This window comes from Chlorocebus sabaeus, chromosome 3 (assembly GCF_047675955.1).
Source record: "Chlorocebus sabaeus isolate Y175 chromosome 3, mChlSab1.0.hap1, whole genome shotgun sequence".
Taxonomy (NCBI): domain Eukaryota; kingdom Metazoa; phylum Chordata; class Mammalia; order Primates; family Cercopithecidae; genus Chlorocebus; species Chlorocebus sabaeus.
Window position 1 is genome coordinate 727,538 of NC_132906.1, and position 14,365 is coordinate 741,902.

General features: G+C 43.9%; 1 protein-coding gene across 5 annotated transcripts in view; it reads left to right on the forward strand.

Moving 5' to 3' along the window:
• CRYL1 (crystallin lambda 1) overlaps positions 1-10,206 on the forward strand; it is a 140,894-nt gene extending 130,688 nt beyond the window's left edge. For 4 of the 5 annotated variants that reach the window (XR_012091704.1, XR_012091706.1, XR_012091705.1 and 1 more), the window contains one exon: positions 7,720-10,206. The gene's annotated coding sequence lies outside the window, so the exon portion shown is untranslated. The remainder of the gene's footprint in view (positions 1-7,719) is intronic. The other variant, XR_012091708.1, reaches the window with a different exon arrangement.
• The last annotated feature ends 4,159 nt before the right edge of the window (positions 10,207-14,365 follow it).

Below are 14,365 nucleotides of genomic sequence, written 5' to 3' on the forward strand. Positions count from 1 at the left end.
CGTGGCAGCATGCTCCCGTTACTAGTTACTTGGGAAGCTGAGGCAGGAGGATCGCTTGAGCCCAGGAGGTCAAGGCTGCAGTGAGCTCTGATCATGGCACTGCACTCCAGCCTGCATGACAAAGCAAGTCCTCGTCTCATAAACAAATAAATATAAAGCTAACGAGACCCAGCTGTACTAAGTTACTCATTTTATTTATTTAGTCAATAAATATTGTTGAGTACCTACTGTGTACCTGACATTATGCCCAGATAAATGACTGCCCCTACTTCACCCAGCTAGAAAGGGATTTCATAAAACATAGGCCTTTTTCCCTCTGCAGGAGCTGGAGCAAAATTCAAGTATAAGTAAATATATATAAGTATAATATATAAAAATAAGAATTTTTAAAATATATAGTATAAATATAATTTGTGTATATATATTATATTATTATAAAAATATGTATATATATAAAATTATGGTATCACTTGGTCCGAGGACTTAGAAATATCTCCGAAAAAGAAGTTGACAAAGTTAATAATAATAGCGAGTGATGCTATCCACCAGGAGCAGAATCGTTTGTGTATTATCTTCAGTTTCCTCTTTGCTCTTCCCCGGGCATTGTGCTGTAGGAACCTATAGTACAACATGGCTATGTAATTTCAATGGGAAAACCATCACGGAAGGAAGTTGAGCACATTGCTCCAAATCTTATCGAGGTTTTGGATAGAAGAAAAGATCTAATTATCATAGCTTTTGGTTGCATTTAAATTATCAACCAGAAATAATCCACTGAAGGTCTCCACATTCTCTTCCCCCGGTTGTGTTACAGGGATAACAGCACCAGGCTGCGGCTGGGAAGACCGGGCGTCTGGTTTGCTACTCCCCAGGCAGCTTGTAACACCAGATGAATCGCTCCAATATCGCTGAGTCTCTCTCCTTGTTTTAAAATGCGAATGACTATGTGCCCTGCCTGCCTGGCAAGGCTGTTATTAGGATTAATAATAATAATAACTCCAAGGCTATTGTGCTTTGCAACGTTTGCAACACTCTTTCACAACAACCCGTTTATAATTACCCCAATTAGAGATGAGAACCCATGGCTCAGAGGAGTGACGCAACCTGCTGGAGGTATCCAGCCAGAGAGCGCCGGCGTGGGGCAGAGCCTCCCCCTGCACGGGGCGTTCCCTCCGTTTGCTGGGGCTACGCTGGCTGCCGAGGCGGGTTGTGGGTGGCTCCCGTGCCTTCTGCAGATGCCCGGGTAGGGGTCATGGGCGCACAGGGCTGCTCTCACTCTCTAGGCAACTCCCGGGAGCTTGGAAATATCTGAGTGGCTTTGGCAGGTTTTCTGGGTGCAGAAATTAGGACAGGATGTTTTCAGTGAGAGGTCTCTGCTGCTGTCACGGTGTTGGCCTCTGCTCTGACCGCCTTACTTCTCTACTGTGTTGGTCACTGTCTCCTGTGTGTGCCCTTCATTGTTTTCCTATGAAAGCACAGCCCTGACACACACACACACACACACACACAAGTGCTACCATCTCCCGGACCCTCTGGGTGTCTGCATCCCGAGCAGTGACTCCATGCTTGCCTGGACGCTCCTCTCCTGTGTGTACAGAAGTCCCGGTGCACACATCACCTCCTGGGGGCTGGAGGGCAGGTGGTTGCCACAGCCGCCCACAGGGCATCTTCTCCGTGCTCGGCTCCATCAGCGGCAGCACAACCCTGAATGCAGCGGCTTGCAGACTTCTAAACATATGTTTATGTGAACGTAAAACAAAAAGCAGTACTCACCCTTATTGCTTGTGGTGTACTTTGAGATTTCCTGGCTGATTCTATTTCACGTAAATGAAATGCTGGTTGCAACCTAATACTTTGATTATTTGACCCTCCAGTGAGTGAAGGCCCACAGCTTGGGAAATGCTATGAAGTGGCATTTTTCAAAGAGTGATCTCACCTTCTGCCCACCATAGGCAAATCCCCGCTGTCCAGGAAGGGAGACTTACCGTGTTCATACATCCCAGGCCATTCTCTCCACGTCTTCCTTTCTCCCTGCCACCAAGCCCAGACTCCTACAATCCCCCTCCCCCAAGTGTGGTCCTGTGTACCTCATCTTCCACTGGCCCAGAATGGTTTTCTGAAAATAGAAACCTGCCCCTTTCACATCTTTCTTAAAATCCTTCCATGACCGACTTCCCCAAGTGCCATCACCTCAGGGAGGAAGTCTGGGCTCTCGAGACGGCCGAGGCCCTCTGTGCCTACAGTCTGACCTCCCCGCCATTTCTACACCAACACCGTCCCCACCCACGCTGTCCCCTTTGCATCCTGCCTGCACACAGTGCTATAGGCCCTCCACAGTGCGTGCCACCTCCTGTCCCTCTGACTCTGTTCCTGGGGCTGTCTCTGTTCTTCCCCAGGCTGGCACTGACCCAGTGCGGCACTTAGGCAGGACAGCACCTCCTCCAGGAAGCAGACGTAGGCCCTTCGGGCTGGCCAGGCCCCTGTCGTGCATGATCCCATGGCACCTGTGTGAACACCTGCCCTGGCACTGCCCCTCCCAGACAAGTGTGGAGGTGGGAGGAGGGGTGGGACCCTGGGCAGGACAGAGGTGGCCACTGCTTGCTCATGGCTACAGTATGCTGCTCAGGGAAGTGATTAACAGATAGCATCTTCGGGGAGAAAATAAAACCACAGCCGGAAAGTCTGTCCAACTGAGTCATCCACAGAGCAGGACTGGCTAGGAGGGAGAGTCCAGGAACAGGGCAAGCTACGGGCCCCAGGGAAGTCCAGGGAACAAAGAAGCTGAACGCAGAGCCTAGACCCTGGATACTCAAAGTGTGGTCCACCGACCAGAACCAGCTAGAGCTCCTTGCAGATGCCCCAGCCCAGATCAGAGAAGCACTGGGCCTGGGGAAGTTCCCGAGCTGAAGACAGCAGCTGCCCCCAGTTACCCACAGGGAGTGTTCACCCTGAGCACCCACTGGGCTGCGCTGAAGTTTTCTTCTTTCCTTTTTTTTTTTTTTTTTTTTTTTTGAGGCAGAGTCTTGCTCTGTCACCCAGGCTGGAGTGCAGTGGTGCAATCTTGGCTCACTGCAGCCTCTGCCTCCTGGGTTCCAGCGATTCTCTTGCCTCAGCCTCCCTGGTAGGTGGGGTTACAGGCGTGCTGCACCATGCCTGGCTAGGTTTTGTATTTCTTTTAGTAGAGACAGGGTTTCACAATGTTGGCCAGGCTAGTCTTGAACTCCTGACCTCAGGTGATCCACCCACCTCGGCCTCCCAAAGTGCTGAGATTACAGGTGTGAGCCATTGTGCCAGGCCCACTTTAATCGTGTTTTAAGTGTACAGTTCACTGGCATTAAGTACATTTACATTGTTGTGCAGCCATCGTCACCGTCCGTCTCCAGAACTCTTTTCATCTTTCAGAACTGAAGCTCCACTCATTAAACAGTAACTCTCCATTCCCCCACCTCCCAGCCTCTGGAAACCGCCGTTCTCCTTTCTCCATGGCCACTTTCTACTACATTCCATGCACCCACTGCATTTAATACGTATACATGTGTATCTATGACTGCATTCTACTTCCTTTCTCTTTTGACTACTCTAGGAGCCTCCTATCAGAGGAATCATACAATGTTTGTTCTTTTGTGACTCGCTTATTTAGTATAATGACATTATTTAGTATAATGTCTTCAAGGTGCAGCAGTGCTGTTGCCTATGTCATAATTTCCTTCCTTTTTAAAGCTGAGCACGACTCCACTGTAGGTATATACCACATTTTGTTCTTCTAGTCATCGGTTGGACAGTTGAGTTACTTCCACTTCTCGGCTGTTGTGAATAGTGCTGCTATCTATGAACATGGGTTTACAAGTATCTGTTTAAGTTCCTGCTTTCACTTCTGCCCTAGATGTTAGCAAGGCAGCGTGCATCACCTGAGATACTGAAAGATAAGATATTACAAAGTGGTGTAGAAAAATCAAGACGCATGGTTCCTGCTGCAATTGCAATTTCTATTATTGAGGATAAACAGGAGAGCGCATCTGAAGAACTAAACAGAACCATGCAAGACGCTCTCAGGTGAAGTGAGATTTTAAAGGGTTGTGCATACATGAAAGTGATGTGAAGTTGTGAGAATGGATCAAATGGCAAAATCTGAAACTATGGCTATAAACACAAGTGATCATGCCATACAAAGGACAATAAAGAGGGAAGTCTACTGCTTGCGACTGGGAGCAGGATACTAATAGAAAACAAATATAAAGTTATACTGGTTATCTTCTAACTTGAATCTGTCATTTATGTTAAGCAGAAACATTTTTAGACTAAAAAGTATAGAAAAAACATAAATAAGAAAAAATGAAATTTTATGTCAGTAAAGTGATTAGTAGAGATTTCACAGAATCTCAGAAGAGGAAGGAGAGCTCGAGGATTCTTAGAAAACTATGCACCGCATCCGCTGAGTGCTTCCTACCTTCCCATTCCCTCAACTGGAAAGAACGCAAAATACCTAAAAGCCTGGCCATCTAGTTCAGAAGGAACAGGCACCTGGAGGAGAGTTAGGAAGCCACTCACACTGTGTCAGGTTGCAGATTTGAATTAGACAGGAAGGACTGGCAGATCGGCCCTGCAAATTCATTTCAGCAAACAAGAAAAAAGAAGGGGAGTGGAGTGAAGGAAGAGACCAAAAATTAACTCGAGAGAAAACATAACTGCTGAAGCAGAAGTAAATTCCTCACCATTGCTTCACTCCGAAAAAAATCATTTAATAAGAATAGGAAGTCAACAAAATAGTCAAAAGTGAAAACAATATACACAGTAAGAAAAAGAGAGACTGCAGACATAGGCAACAAACTGGGGATCCAAACCTCACTGTTAATTAACAAACAGAAAAGCAAGGGACAGAACTAGACACTGAAGGAAACTGAACTGCCCACAACGTGGAGAGGTCAGGCGCGATCCTAGAGAAAGCCAGTGAAAAAGACAAGAAAATTAAACTAGAATGACGACATAACCGAGACTGATGACAAAGACAATCCACATGGGGTAGAGACAGAGAACTCACAGAAGGAACCGAGGAGCCATTCAGAGATACAGCACAAGAGAATTTTCCTGAAAAGAAAAAAGAAGAGCATCTTTGTATCAAAAGAACATGCCATATTTCAGGAAATTTTGAATCAGAAGGCTCAAGCAAGAGTTAAGCTATTGAATTTCAAGGATAAAGAACAAATTCTCAGCTGGGCGCGGTGACTCACACCTGTAATCCCAGTACTTTGGGAGGCTGAGGCAGGTGGATCTCTTGAGGCTGGAAGTTCAAGACCAGCCTGGCCAACATGGTGAAACCCTGTCTCTACCAAAAATACAAAAAGTAGCTGGTCATGGTGGCTCATGCCTGTAATCTCAGCTACCCGGGAGGCTGAGGCAGGAGAATCACTTGAACCTGGAAGGTGGGGGTTGCAGTTTGCCAAGATCATACCATTGTACTCCAGCCTGGGCAACAGAGTGAGACTCCCTCTCAAAATAAATAAAGAAAGAAAGAACAAAAGAACAAATTCTCAAATTCTCAAGACACCAGGCAGAAAAACCAAAACATCTACAAGGACAATCAATCAATAAATAAATCTGATCTCCAGTGTCCCTACAGCAGCACTCAGTGCTGGAAGGCAGTGGAGCGGTGCTGGGGGAGTTCTAAGGAAGCTCAGCCTGGGGTACCACAGCAGTCATGCGGATGGGAAGAAAGGCACCAAGGCAGCCATCTGCAGACACGTCAGGGGACAGGCACTACAATTAAAGGCTGCCAGGATCAAAACCTCACTGTTAATTACAATTAACAGTGGTTAAATCTGGTGGGAATATGGAATATTAGGGGCTTTATCTTTTTTCCTTTATCATTAAAAAAGGAGTTTTAAGGAGATTCTAGTAGAGTTCGTAGCTGCTCTAAAACAGTTAAGATCTCCTAACTGACAGATTTCAGCCTGAGGAGTCAGAGGCTGGAATATCTAGTTGAGATAACTGAACCGATACAAATTTTTGGAGAAAGGTCACAGAAAATGAGAAAGGGCTGAAAAGGCCAGATTTTGAAAAACATGGATCTAATTTTCAAAGAGGGAGAAAAAGGATTTTTTTCAGCCATACTCTACATACGCTATGAGTTGACATTCATCCTGGAAAGATTCTATAATGGATTTTTAATGAGATGTTTTGCAAATACACTTTAAATTGAAAAAAAGTCATGCCGATCTAAACCAGTTTTTACTTTTGGTAGGCTTGCTAGAAAAATCAGAGAAATGTGTAGGTGCTCTTCATTGGGACTTCAGCCTGGTGCCCTTGAGAACCAATGCAGACGGGGTTTAATGACTGCCTGAAAAGACCGTTCACAGGACCATGGGTAGAGGGCTGTTGTCATCGGGAAGGGGACTGGAATGGTGCCCTCTGAGACCCTCAGCTCGTTCCTTTTCAGTTTGGGAAAGAGTGGTGGCAGGGGAGGTGGGTGTGTGGGGCAGTGGGGATGAGAGCCTGGGATGTTGCAGGCACCAGGAGAGTCGCTGTAGGCGCGCTAGTTACTCGCTCATTGTGATGAAGCAGAGGATGTTGTGCTCCTTTGTTACAGATTAGAAAGTGGCAGTGAGTTGCAGGTCAAAAAGGAGATGAAGGTGAGATCAGGATGTCAACACAGGAAGGCAGAATGTGCCCTCAGCAGGCCCCACAGGGGTGAGCGTGGAGACCCCATCCCTGTTCCAGAGTGGTGTGAGTCAGGGGTATGTGTGCAGTTAAACATACAAGATGCAGTGTGTGCACCAGGTGCCAGTTATTGTGTCCACTGGGGGATGTTCATTTCCAGTGATCAGATGCTCACGACCCCCTTCAGCACTCCTGAGAGGCCAGCGTGCTGCTCCACTCTGACGCCTGCCTGATTGGTGGCTCATGTATGGCAGATGCACCTGACAATGATAACTCAAGCACGCCCTGAGAATGACTCCACGGTCTAAGAAGAATGTCTGTTCGGAGTTCTGAGCTTAGCAGTCCAGGAGTGGCCAACCAGGAGGTTCATTTCTTATCTATGAGGAACATCCGAGCCCCTGGCCCATCCTGTGGCAGGTTGCTGGGGCCGGGTGCTAAGTGAAAATGCTACATAAACTGCATGCCTTTTATGAGAGGTAATGGTTCCCCTGTCCTGCCTGCTGCCACTGGACCGTCCCTGAATGTAAGTTCCCCCAACAAACCCTGTGCCTCATTTGCTGGCTCTGGGTCTCTTCTTGGGCCTCTTGAACATGGAGCTATCCCTGTTGAAGTCAGTAGGAGCCTAGGATGACAGCTCCTATTGGGGTGAGGGCTATTTTATTCAGGCCACAGTGAGGCCTGTTCCAGAAGTTTCTGTTGTCTAGGATACAGTGTTTCTCTCCCTAAAATAGATAGCTTCTGGCTTCCTTTTTCTGTGGTCTGTACTGAACCGTCTGTTCCAGGCATGCATTCACTCTCTGCACAGGTTACTCTCAAGTTGCTTAGGTTTTGCTTCCTAAATTACAGTCCCACTGTAACTCCTCCTTCAGACTCCTAGGGCCAACCCCAGGGAGTGTGGGTTCCCTCTCATTCGAGAACAGCTTACATCTAAACAACACTCCACGTATTACAAGAAGGTCACAGGGTTCCCTACCATGGTTGCCCAAGGTTGCACAGCTTGTAAGTGTCACATTCAGAATTTGAATCCAAGTTAACATGACCTTAAAACTATGTTCTTTCTTCTAGGCAATGCTGCATAGACAACAGAGCCAAAAGTGTGGAAGATATACTGAGTAACAAAATTGAATTTTAGAAAATACTGAGATAAATTAGAACATTGTGCTCAGTCTATCAGCATGCAATTTATTAAAGACAAAATGTAAGTTCTTGGTTTAAGTTCACAAAACAAGCAGTGCAAGTATGGAGCACAGCACGTCAAAGGAAATCTTTTTATTTGTTTTCGGTAAACTCCATTTGAATCGAGACAATGACCGTGCCCCACACTGTCTCCCCTTGACCACTGTGTGTTCAGGCAACGAGGATGATGGAGGGACTGGCTCTTTCTGGTGTCTGAGGAATCTTGGAAGACCTGGGAACATTTAGCCTCGAGAAGAGGAGAATTCACAGAATGGTGGCTGCTGTCACAAGTCTGAAGAGCGATCAGCAAGAGGAGGGATTAGTATCAGGACCTGCAGAGGAAGAGACCCACTTCCACCCAGTCTAACAAACAACCTCCTGGAGAAACAGCCACACAGTGGTCAGGAGCGCAGGCTTCAAAGTGAGACAGACCTGGGCTTACATGCCCCCTCCACCTCCTAACCTCTGAACATGAGTCCCCCGCTGTGTGGGAAAGATGAGGATGCAGCAGCTCCCTCAGAATTCCCAAAGCCTTCGATGAGAGGTGCACTACGGGGGCTCAGCAAATGCCAGACGAAGTCGGTGCCAGACTGTCAGCTGCTGGGAGGTTACGATCTCCCTTCAGCAGAGCTGCCCAGGCAGCCATACCTGTTCCAGAAGAGCCTCCCAAAGTTGAGGCTCTCCATTTCCAGTTAAGCTGATTTAGGAAGACTGCACAAGTGAAAACACCACATGCAGCTATTTGCGTTATTAATAAGAACATGTTGACTTAAGTTGTTGACTGCCAGATGGATTTTTGCCTCATAAATATTTTTGAACGGATTATAACTGAAATCTTGGGGTTCAGTCAAAAGACAACCATCTACATTTTTTCTGTATTTCTTCTGGGGGCATGATTTGATCCAGGGTGTGGCCAAATCTACGTCACTGAATCATTCTACCGAGCTCCCCGGGTGTTACTGGGGATGTTAATTCAACATTTTCATGGTTTTCCATTTTTATGGTTGTTTGTGTAAAATGGGGCCCAAGTGTTTGTCTTTTCCACTTGAAAAACTCATCATTGGTTTGTGGTAACTAAGTCATTTATGCTTCAAAGAATGATGCTGAGAAAGAAAAAAACTGTGACCACAGTCATGGATATTAATGGATGAGCATGAACTTAGCTCATGTGCATTCTGAAGTATGGAGACTGGGAGAAACAGTGACTCGCTGTTCCACAGGGGCCGTTGGCTTACTCTCCAATGTGGTGGTGGTGGTGTTTCTTTGTTTGTTTTTAACATTTTTGGGTTTAGTACTTTATAATGCATATTTTGAATTCAAAAATGAATTATAGAGTGGCTATGTCAGAGGAACTGAGGGTCTTTGGGCTTTTTTTTTTTTTTTTTTTTTATAATTGCAGACTCAACTCTGAAATTGCTGCTTACATTTCCTTCAGAAATAATGAGCTCCTATGACAGTGACTTTGAATGTGTCTTTAACACACTTGACTTAATAAGATCCCTTTTCTGGAGCATATAGAATGTTCCCCAGAGATGGAATGTCACCACTAGGGTGTCTAATGTCCTAAAAGGGCTAATTATTTCCCCTAAAACATTACAACATTACAACAAACTCATTACTGTAAGGGCAACCCCATGAACTCTTTAAAAGATGAAGAAAATGACAGCACTGAGAAGGTAAATTGTCCTACTCTTTGGGGTAATAAATGACATTCAGAGTTAGAATCCTTTGACAATCAAATATTTTTTAAAACTTTTTTTTTTACTATACTTTCAGTTCTGGGATACATGTGCAGAACGTGCAGGTTTGTTACATAGGTATATCATGTGCCATGATGGTTTGCTACACCCATCAGCCCATCATCTAGGTTTTAAGCCCTGAATGCATTAGGTATTTCTTCTAACGCTATCGCTCCCCTTGCCCCCCACCCACTGACAGGCCTCAGTGTGTGATGTTCCCCTCCCTGTGTCCATGTGTTCTCATTGTTCAACTACCACTTATGAGTGAGAACATGCGGTGTTTGGTTTTCTGTTCCTGTGTTTGCTAAGAATGATGGTTTCCCACTTCATCCATGTCCTTGTAAAGGACATGAACTCATTTTTTTTATGGCTGCATAGTATTCCTTGGTGTATCTGTGCCACATTTTCTTTATCCAGTCTATCATTGATGGGCATTTGGGTTGGTTCCAAGTCTTTGCTATTGTAAATAGTGCTGCAATAAACAAGCGTGTGCATGTGTCTTTGTAGTAGAATGATTTCTAATCCTTTGGGTATATACCCAGTAATGGGATTGCTGGGTCAAATGGTATTTCTGGTTCTAGATCTTTGGGGAATCACCATACTATTTCCACAATGACTAAACTAATTTACACTCCCACCAACAGTGTAAAAGCATTCCTATTTCTCCACATCCTCTCCAGCATCTGTTGTTTCCTGACATTTTAATGATCGCCCTTCTAACTGGTGTGAGACGATATCTCATTGTGATTTTGATTCATATTTCTCGAATGACCAGTGATGATGAGCTTCTTATGTTTGTTGGCCGCATAAATGTCTTCTTTTGAGAAGTGTCTGTTCATATCCTTTGCCCACTTTTGGATGGGATTGTTGTATTCTTCTTGTAAATTTGTTTAAGTTCCTTGTAGATTCTGGATATTAGACCTTTGTCACATGGATAGATTGCAAAAATTTTCTCCCATTCTCTAAGTTGCCTGTTCACTCTGATGATAGTTTCTTTTGCTGTGCAGAAGCTCTTTAGTTTAATTAGATCCCACTTGTCAATTTTGGCTTTTGTTGCAATTGCTTTTGGTGTTTTAGTCATGAAGTCTTTACCCATGCCTATGTCCTGAATGGTATTGCCTAGGTTTTCTTCTAGGGCTTTTATGGTTTTAGGTCTTAAGTTTAAGTCTTTAATCTATCTTGAGTTTATTTCTGTGTAAGGTGTAAGGAAGGGGTCCAGTTTCAGTTTTTTGCGTATGGCTAGCCAGTTTTCCCAATACCATTTATTAAATAGGGAATCCTTTCCCCATTCCTTGTTTTTGTCAAGTTTGTCAAAGATCAGGTGGGTGTGGTGTTATTTCTGAGGCTTCTGTTCTGTTCCATTGGTCTATATACCTGTTTTGGTGCCAGTACCATGTTGTTTTGGTTACCATAGCCTTGTAGTATAGTTTGAAGTCTGGTAGCATGATCTTTGTTCTTTTTGCTTAGGATTGTCTTGGCTATATGGGCTTGTTTTTGGTTCCATATGAAATTTAAAGTAGTTTTTTTCTAATTCTGTGAAGAAAGTCAATGGTAGCTTGACGGGAATAGCATTGAATCTATAAATTACTTTGGGCAGTATGGCTATTTTCACAATATTGATTCTTCCTATCCATGAGCATGGAATGTTTTTCCATTTGTGTGTGTCCTCACTTATTTCCTTGAGTAGTGGTTTGTAGTTCTCCTTGAAGAGGTCCTTCACATCCCTTGTAAGTTGGATTCCTAGGTATTTTACTCTCTTTATAGCAATTTTGAATTGGAGTTCACTCATGATTTGGCTGGCTGTCTATTATTGGTGTATAGAAATGCTTGTGGTTTTTCACATTGATTTTGTATCCTGAGAATTTGCTGAAGTTGCTTATCAGTTTAAGGAGTTTTTTGGCTGAGATGATGGGGTTTTCTAAATATACAATCTTGTCATCTGCAAACAGAGACAATTTGACTTCCTCTTTTCCTATTTGAATACCCTTTATTTCTTTCTCTTGCCTGATTGCCCTGGTCAGAACTTCTAATACTATGTCGAATAGTAGTGCTGAGAGAGGGCATCCTTGTTCTGTGCCGGTTTTCAAAGGGAATGCTTCCAGCTTTTGCCCATTCAGTATAATACTGACTATAGGTTTGTCATAAATAGCTCTAGTTTATTGAGTGTTTTTAGAATGAAGGGTGCTGAATTTTATTGAAGGCCTTTTCTGCATCTATGGAGATAATTATGTGGTTTTTGTCATTGGTTCTGTTTATGTGATGGATTACGTTTATTGATTTGCATATGTTGAACCAGCCTTGCATCCCAGGGATGAAGCTGACTTGATCATGCTGGATAAGCTTTTTGTGCTGCTGGATTAGGTTTGTCAGTATTTTATTGAGAATTTTCACATAGATGTTCATCAGGGATAGTGGCCTGAAATTTTCTTTTTTTGTTGTATCTCTGCCAGGTTTTGGTATTAGAATGATGCTGTCCTCATAAAATGAGTTAGGGAGGAGTCCCTCTTTTTCTGTTCTTTGAAGTAGTTTCCCAAGGAATTGTACCAGTTCCTCTTTGTACCTCTGGTAGAATTTGGCTGTGAATCCATCTGGTCCTGGGCTTTTTTTGGTTGGTAGGCTATTAATTACTGCTTCAATTTCAGAACTTGTTATTGGTCTATTCAGGGATTCAACTTCTTCCTGGTTTAGTCCTTGGGAGGGTGTACGTATCCAGGAATTTATCCATTTCATCTATATTTCCTGGTTTATTTGCATAGAAGTGTTTATAGTAGTCTCTGATGGAAGTTTGTATTTCTGTGGGATCAGTAGTGACTTCCCCTTTATCATTTTTTATTGTGTCTATTTAATTCTTCTCTCTTTTCTTCTTTATTAGTCTGACTAGTGGTCTATCTAGTTTGTTAATCTTTTCAAAAAACCAGCCCCTGAATTCACTGATTTTTTTGAAGGGGTTTTCATGTCTCTATCTCCTTCAGTTCTGCTCTGAACTTAGTTATTTCTTGTCTTCTGCTAGCTTTTGAATTTGTTTGCTCTTGTTTCTCTAGTTCTTTTAATTGTGATGTTAGGGTGTCAATTTTAGATCTTTCTCGCTTTCTGATGTGGGCATTTAGTGTTATAAATTTCCCTCTAAACACTGCTTTAGCTGTGTCCCAGAGATTCTGGTACACTGTGTCTTTGCTCTCATTGGTTTCAAATAACTTATTTCTGCCTTAATTTCATTATTTACCCAGTAGTCTTTCAGGAGCAGGTTGTTCAGTTTCCATGTAGTTTTGTGGTTGTGAGTGAGTTTCTTAATCCTCATTTCTAATATGATTGCACTGTGGTCTGAGAGACTGTTTGTTATGATTTCCGTTTTTGTTTTGTTTTTGTTTTTGCATTTGCTGAGGAGTGTTTTACTTCCAATTATGTGGTCAATTTTAGAATAAATGCTATGTGGTGCTGAGAAGAATGTATATTCTGTTGATGGACAATCAAATATTTTTCATTAACCAATCTGAGTAAGCCAATTTGAGTCCCTTCTATTGGCGTTCTCATTTAGTGAACTATTCAGAAAAGCCTCATGTCTCAGAGGGAAACGCAGATGGATGAAGAACACTGAGCTCAGTACATGCCTGTTGGGGGGAATGGGTCAGGTTGAAGGTCATTTTGTGATTAAAATCTGACCCAACCTTAAGATGACAACCTAGATGTCACTCTCTCCAGCAGTTCTTTCAAGGCATTTTGCACGCTCCTCCCCACCCGAGGACTCTGTTAGTACCTGCCATGTGCCTTCGGACCTACTGCACGTGGATGATATGGTTTCTCAAGGGCAGGGTGCAGGTGTGTATTGTTGGCCATGGAATACTGAGTACATAGCTAGGTACCTGGTACAGGAGAGCATCACATGTTTGTTGAATAAATGAGTTTTTAAATGACATTTATCAAAATGAAATTGCCAAGAGTCAGAAGGCAGCTAGATGAGCTACAAATTAACATTGCAGAGTAACTTCTTTTGGGGGACAAAGCACCCAGAGAAGATCTAAAGAGGTTTATGGAAAGTTGCAAGGGCTGGAATTCACACACACTTCAAGTTTCTGTTTCTGACACTCCCGTTCTTTAAATCAGGCATTTCTGTTAAAGTGGAATTATAGTTAAGCAGGGAGCGGGGGGTGTCATACCAAATAGTAGCCACACCGAACAACTTCTGGCAGCTCTGATTTCTGATTTCTAGCAAAGTGGTTCTTTCAGCACACATTAGGAATATACCCTTCTTGTAAAAAATGATTAAGTACCATTTCAGGAAGGTCGTACAACAGGGCCTGGGAAAGGGATGATGTGCACAAGGACACATTCCTTTCTAAATAGACAGCTCAGGTCCAGGGGTGGGAGGAACAAAATGCAGCCACCAGCAGTGAGAAAGTGTCAGAGCAGGCCTTGGTCCACAGGGCAGCGCTCAGCCAGGCTGTGCTGTGTCCAGCCCGGGTCTGGTGTTTTGACTGGAGCCACTGCGCCCAGTCAAATTCATCCTTTAGGATTAGCTGTCCCTTGACTGAATCAGGAGATAGAGAGGTGTGCTTTACCAAGGCCTCTCTTAACCTTTCCAGGAAGGCAGTGGGATTTTCATCAAATCCCTGGTCAGTCATGGACAACTGAGTATAATTGAGAGGCTTGGTCCTAGTCCTGCATAAGCTCACCTGAAAGTGTCTCGTCTTCCAGTCTTTCATCTTGTCATTGGGATCCCATTTAGGGCTGCCCCCCGCCCATCACTTATGGTCCAGACTCAAGACGGTCCTCCATAAAGTCAATCATTTTAGAGTCAA